Genomic DNA, 7,660 nt, shown 5'->3' with positions numbered 1-7,660 from the left:
CTGGTTAGGTTTTGAAGCGCAGTCTGATTACAGGCGAAGATGGCTGCTAGGCAAAACCAGGCACCGCGTTCTGGGGAGCGCTGTCATTCCCTCCGCAGTCCAAGACACAGCCATATTCTTTCCAGGCCTATTTATAGACCATATTGTACCGTACATGTGCCATGGATCCTAATGTGAGGAAAATTATATAGATATTCAAAGCATGACATATTGATTCAACATATTGAACGGATTGTTTTTTCCTCTATTTATTTAAATGATTGTAATAGTTTATAGTGAGCTTAGCCCTTGAGACAGATGGTTGTAAACTCAAAATTTAAGTTTTAAATAACTGTATTAAAATGATGTAAATGATTTTATCCACCCTCCTCATTAGAAGGAGAATGAATTTATCTAAACACAGTCTTTAACCCTCTCCTGAGTTGTCTGCGACTGTTTATCAAAGACAGCAAACTTCCTCCATTGTTTCTGCTGATGAATTTGCAATTCATTGACTGGAATTTTAAAATGTGTCTCATTAGAACGTGTCTGATATGCATAATATTTCTTTACATTATGTTGGGCAAAAGTAAGCATGGTTTTAAAGCAAAGAAGGGAATTATACAATTATCCATTTTGAAAAGAGCCTTAAACTGTAAGTCTGCAGTATATCTCTCATCTAAATCTTTCCAAGAAAAAAAACTTCTAAATTGCCAGACACAAAAGGATAAAGTAAAAAAAACCTGTTCATAACCCATGCAAGTGAATGAAAAAGTTTTCCCTTAAAGACTAGAGCTCTACAAGAGTTCTGCCTGTGGAAAATGTTAAATTATATTTATCTTAAAAAAGCTTTATCCCTTTCCATCTCCCAGTTTTACAGGCATCTCTCTTGTGCTTTCCCGCTTGGCCCTCCACCACTGCACTTCATGCTGGCTTCAGAGTTTCACTGCTGGACAATGTCAAAGGAGAAAAGATCATTTTGCAAGTCACTCAGTATTTAACTATGATAACTAAATTTCATTTGTATCATTTAAAAAATACGCATTGATGTGTTACCCAACCAAGGCTGATAATCAGTCCACGCCCTGCACAAACCAGTAAAGAGTTCCATCACGTACTTCTAAGAGATTCACAAAAGGTGGATCTATGTCAGCAAGGGGTAACTGCTCTATGTGGGCATGCAAGTAAAATGAAACGGTTAATGCCGAGGACCAACCTTCAGGCAACAGATCTTTTAAAGGGTTTTAATTTGGACCGGTCATGCTCAGGACCCAAAGCCCACTAGCAGCTGCTGTAAATGAAGTTCATTTATACACAGTGTGCAACTTCCAATTCAGCTTAAACTAGAAGAAATCAATTTTCCCAACACTAGCACTACTTTGCAGTATGACAACAAGCACAGCGGGGACAATCTGCTTCGAAGGTACATTCCTTATCCAAACTAAAATGATAACCTAGGACAACACCAGGAAAATCTAACCTACTTTCAATTAAATTGTTTACTTAAGGGTTCACATAAGGGTCCACCTAAAACATTTCTGAGGACCCTGCAAGTAGAAAGAAGGATCAACACTCTCTAAGATTTAGATCAACAGTTTCTCATGCTATAATGCTGCTGGGCAAAGACAAACATCTTACTTAAAATACTGCAGGTGCCCTTTCATCCTTACTTCCATCAGGCAGCAGGGTGAGCACATGGCAGGTCCACAAGGAGGGGGTAAGGACCTTCAGTGAGACATCAGACCACAAAAGGTGTGAATGATTTTTTTAAGCCTAACTAGCGCCATTTACTTATCTGCAACTCCAGACTTCGTAATGCGTGTGAAAATGTTGAAGTAATACCAAGTGAGTCAGGAAGTTTATGTGCATGCGTCTTAGGTTTTAGGAAGTCAGATTCCATGAGAGAGATGAGACCTTTTTTCTTTGGTACATAAAGGCACTTATTAGCAGCAAGGACATACTTTAGAGTATTTCTGAATAATCTGTCCTGTTAAACTAATATACCAAATTTGAAATTTTATAGTGAAACGACAGTTTCACTACCTAAGATGATAAAAGAAACAGCAGAAATCTTAAACTGAGGAGTATTAATAAAATTAAGGTGGTGTGCTGTCCTATTACTTTTGAAGTTCCATTTCTGTACAAGTCATCTTAAGGACATCACATCAGTTAGTTTCAGGGTAACTCCTCAGGATTTTGCAGAATTCCCAGTACAGGCCAAAAACTTGGGCAAAAGCGTACTGTCTGATGAGTTTTCAAAAGCAGGACCTCTACAGTGTGCATTTAGACCTAAACGCAATCAAAGAAGATGGAGTTCTCCATTAAAAGGCTTAACAAGTGCTTCTTAGCATCACTCTGCATCCTCCCATTATCTATTTTTCTTAGTACCACTGAGGCACGATTTGCAGTGCCGGAGAGGTGTTATCAGTCATAACTGCTCTCGTGAGACGGTCTCTCTTTACATCCTTCTTACCCCCTCCAACTTCAAGAGCATGATATGCAAGTCTTATTAATAAGCATTACTTAATTCAGTAATTTTTGTAATTATTTAGGAATTTCCTGAGACAGAATAAAGATCATCTTTTAGATATCCAGAGTGCTGACAATTCAGAAATTAGTATATTCCAATACTATGCAATAATCTCAAGTTCCACACTGGCTAGAGAAACTTGGTCAATAACACTACTGAATTAGGTTACATGCTTAATTAATTATTTAAAAGAAATAACGTAATAGTAAACAAAACTGTAAGCCATGGGCTATGAATAAATATGTTCTTTCAAAAGGCTACTAAAAATTCATCATCGTAATTATTATTAATAATAAATTATTTGTCTAAAGGAGTAATCACTGTCATGGATTACAAAATAAGTGACACAAAATGAAGTGCAAAATATTCCTGTAAGATGATGAACTAGATACACAAAACTGATATTGTACACAAATTGCTTTTGGGTGCAATTATCTTCCTCCCATGTTAATATAATTTTGGCATCCTATTATATGTTTTATCCCATGGGGAATTTTAATTCAGAACCACTGTTATCAATAAACTCTCTTCACAAAAAATGACCAGCCTCACCTCCTAGCCTGATTTTATACAATCCTGCAAAGAGCAACTGGTTTTACGTGTCCTGTGGTAAATCCAGTGACACATACTGTGCAAGAACAGAAGTTCAGAGCATGCATGTTCCCTATAAGGATAAACATTTCCTTTCTCTTGTTCTTACTATGCCACACAATTTCTAACAACTTTCTACTATGTGGTGTCACTCGGAACATACAATACCCACTTCATACTGACTAAAAAGTGTTTGAAAATGTTTTATCACATTTTAAAACACAGCCTGCAAGTTTGGCTCTATTTTTGATACTCACAAATATAGCAGATACTAAGCGTGGAATATCTATTCCAATATTCTAATATAATGATGCCCATGAGTAGATCATAAAACAAATACTTTGACCAAAACCACAGGGCATTCTATGCCTTCAATCAAACCACAGCAATTAATATGAAATTCTAAATACAGAATATAATGCCACATAAATAGTATAACAGCCAAGTCCTGTCTAAGAAGCCATATGTTTTTTCCCATTGTTCAAAAAAAGGAGATGACTTCCCGTCACTTATGTTTCTGATTAGCAAGGTGATTTATGCCACAATCACTAAAAATGCCAGCAAGTGAATGAGAAAATGCATAGTGACTGCACCAGATGTGCACAATAAACAGGAATCCCATTGTAATCTCTGGTACTTAGTTTATATGAAGGTAATGTAAGAAACACTCTTGGATATGGCAAAGTCACTCTTTTTTTACATTTGACTATAAATGATATGAAATAAATTGTGTGTTTTATACTTTATGGCATGCATACATTGATAAATTAGGTACAGTTTTGTATCCCAACTTATCTACAAGACAAACCTGGCTAAGATCATGGGGATTAATTGCTTCAGAAGTGTGAAATGCAGCTTTTCCATTCTTTTCTGCACACTCAGTGAAGAAACAATGATTAATCACTGTTTAACTATTCTCTTGAGGATCTACAAGATTGCCAAAGCAGGACTTATCCTCATAAATCCAAAAAACACAGGTTTAGATTTGTTGCCAACAACTGAAAGAACATGAACTTAAAGCCATTCGTTATCAGATTAAAACAATGTCAAGGCTTTAGAACCCCCTACCAGTGCAAAACTCTTTTTAATCTGCACCTAACAATGGGAATTGGATTAGCAAATCAGATTTGAGAAAAATATATGCATTTGTGTATGTGAACACATCCCCATTATCAGAAGTAAAACATCCTGATGATAATAAAACCACTTGCATTACTCCAGTGTAAGAGAAGCAGCATCTTTAAACAGAAATGCTTCCATTGATATTAATGCTCAGTAAATAACAGAAAACCAAACAACTCGGTTAAAATTGCATCCATTTCCATTTGTTTGCAACAAATCCCACTTATGTATATAAATAATTTGTTTAAATGTGTAAGAATTTGTTTAAACATCTTTACTTTTTGATACAGGACTGTACCGAAAACAGTGTTTTACATTTGTCTAACAAGTTTATAATCAATATTTAATAAAAATCACTTTAATAAATAGCTCACTATGTAAACAGATCACATGATCATATGAGAAATGCAAAAATTACCTTTTAAAAGCTTCCTCCATTTAAAAAAGGTATTTATCAAAAAGCAAAATTTTATCAGGGATGTAACACACACTGCTGAGCAGTCTCTGGCTGTATACAACAGCACCAGAGCAGTGACAGCCTTTTTCAAAAAGATCCAGTTTAAAAAATGTAATACCTTTTTCTATGCCTTTAAAGGGACAAAAAAATAACTAATGCAAACACTTTCTAAAGATCCCCCCAGAAAAAAAAACAAATAGACAAAAAAACCAAACCAAACCAAAAAACCCCACCCTACATTTAAACGATTGCAAAATGAGGAAAGAAATGAACGTTTCATCCTTCAAACACACTGCGTCAGTCACACCCTGGGAGCCGGGGGGAAGCAGATAAAAAAAAAGCCTGTGGCTGAGTGGTGGCGGTGGCCTGCAGCTGTCCCCACCGATGGCAAGGTCCCTACTGCTGTCCCCACCACTGGCCAGGTCCCACGGCACGGCCTCTCGCATCCATCCCCAGCTGCTCCCACTGCTACGCTCCCCCCCCACTCTGAGCTTTTCTGCCCCAAAATGTTAATGCTGATAATGTCTCCTACTTAGCTGCAGGCAAAGTATGAGAGGGAAGAAGTCGATGCTGAAACTGTCTGTACCGTGACACCTGCCATGCGCCCTCTGCACCCTGCTTGTTGCACCCCGTCGCAGGGGTCCCCGCAATGCCAGGCAGCCCTGCCCAGGGGACAGTGCCATTTCCCAGTGCTGCTACGTGTCACCGAAGTGGCAAGCTTAGCCACGGAAATCGGGCTGCTAGCATTTTAATATCGTGCTGTAAGACCCATCCGGTGCAGAAAATCCACAATGGGTAAGGAATTAATTTCTCGAATGTTATTTCTAAAAATGTGACAGTGAGCCAGAGGTCAGCAGGAAGGTACAACCCTTCTCTGAGTAAGTTAGCTTCAATGCAAGGATAACAACAAAAGAGGAAATTAAGTTTCATGCAGACACTGTAAGCACACACTCCGCACTGGCTCAAGCACTGGCTAACGACATGAGAAATAAACGCTCGTCTGAGTTACCCTTTTGCTCACAGCACCATTTTGAATTTTCTGCCATTTCTTTTAGTTCCACAAACTGGAAGACCTTGGTTCAGTCCCAGGTCAGCGAAGGTGTTTACAAGCTCGTACCTCTCTCAGAAACAATTGAAAACTACCTTTGTAAACTCATAAAATTTAGTTTGGAGAGTTCAGGCTTCAGGCACTAAAGGAAACAACTGGCATTTCAGCTCCTTTTTCAGATTGGTTCCTAAGGAGGACCTGTGCCCTTAATCAAATCCCACAGTACAACTAGTATTCACTCCTGTTTGTAAAGCACTTCAACATTTCCAACTACAACTATTAACCAGCCTATGTTTACTAGGCTTTTCATATTTAAGCAGACCAATATATGCTTTTGCCTCTTCCAAGAAACATCTGACAAATATCATTCTACTGTTATCCAGTATTATCTCCTTCCTGAGGTGAGGCACACTGCTTGAAAGACAGAACCAACCGCGCAATGCATCCCTTGCCTACAGCAAGAAAATAATTCACTGCTAACTTGGTCATTAAACAGAAGTCTTTACAAACTCATATATACTGAGGTTAACTGTTCATAAAAGTGGTTTTAAGTACAGATTTTAATCTTATTTACCTAGCTGGTATCAAAAACTAGTCTTTCACCATCTCTCCAGATACGTAACTTCCAGTACCGAATTAGAAGGAGCTGTACATCACAATTACTGTGATGCTTGTAATTTATGCGTTATTAGTTTTAGGTCTGCTTTAAGCATGTTTCACCATGCACTGGAATGTGAACTGTAATATCTGTTATCCTCCATACTAACCATGCAACATGAGTGAGAGGGAATACCTAAAAGCGAGGATACTCAAAAGTTATGGATCCTGATGCTACCAGAGTAATTTAAAAATATGGAGTAAAATTTTGCTTTGTAAATGACTAACATGCAATAAACCAGCAGATCTTACACTGTTACATTTCATGTATAGGCTTGTTTTATTAGAGGCACAGAGTATTTCTGACAATTTTCTTATTGTAAATTACAAGCATGTATGGCAAATCAGATTACATATTGAAGGAAGTCTTTGAAATCCAGTGCCTGATGCATCTGCCTATGTAACTGCTACTGTATGTTGTTCATAGCAGTAGAAACATTTTTAACTACCTTCAGCCGTCTTTTTCTTGCTAACTACTGTAATAACTCCCTCCTGTTGGACCAGTCAGCAAAATATTAAAGGTTCAGAGAAACAAGGAATATATAATATTATAAAACCATTTTTAGAAACACATATTACTTGAAAAATTCCTCCACATATTTTTGCAGCAATTAAGAAAAATAATGTATGTGCAGATGTTGAAAGATGCTCATCATCAGCTGCTACAATACTACATGGTCACTTTAATCCCTATTTTAAGAGTATTCTTGGCAACGTTGCTCCTGCGAGACATTCAGATTGCAGTAACAACGCATTTTCTTTCCTACCATTTTCATTCAGCTCAGAGAAACTGTCCTGAGGAATGCAGACAATCTCCACTGCTCCTCATTCCAGCTGGGCTTCCAAGAGGCATTATACCTGAGCATAGAACCTTCACTGCTTACAACACACCTGGTGAAAAAATGCTCCACAGCGTCTCCCTAGTAATACTGTTAACTACTGTCAAGACAGTAATACCACCCTGGGCTTTCCTGCATTTATTTCCCATAATTCAATGAATTTCACAGTCTCTTGTTTCTCAGCTCTGTATATACATGGGCTAAGTCTCAGGCACTCTGCAAATTTCAGGATAAAGTCGTTCCTTAGGACCTTTTTCCTTGAACATGAAGGAACTTTCTACAGTAACAACAATGTTCCTCTATATTGCCCTTCTGTATGTCTCCCAGACTACAGAACGAGCTTCTATAGCAAATAATTTCAAACAATGAATTTGATAGCTTTCCATATCACTCACTCATGCCTCCTCTCCCTACCATACATCACTTGCATACAGACA

The 7,660-nt window shown here is 37.8% G+C and overlaps 1 protein-coding gene across 6 annotated transcripts in view; it reads right to left on the bottom strand.

Annotated features, from left to right (window-relative positions):
• The window catches only part of TBC1D5 (TBC1 domain family member 5), a 366,944-nt gene that overhangs the window by 268,352 nt on the left and 90,932 nt on the right, over positions 1–7,660 (bottom strand). The gene's annotated exons all lie outside the window — the stretch shown is intronic.

The sequence above is a fragment of the Falco punctatus genome, assembly GCF_963210335.1.
Source record: "Falco punctatus genome assembly, chromosome: 4".
Classification (NCBI taxonomy): domain Eukaryota; kingdom Metazoa; phylum Chordata; class Aves; order Falconiformes; family Falconidae; genus Falco; species Falco punctatus.
Note: the sequence above shows the minus strand (reverse complement) of the source record. Positions and strands in the feature narration are given on the sequence as shown.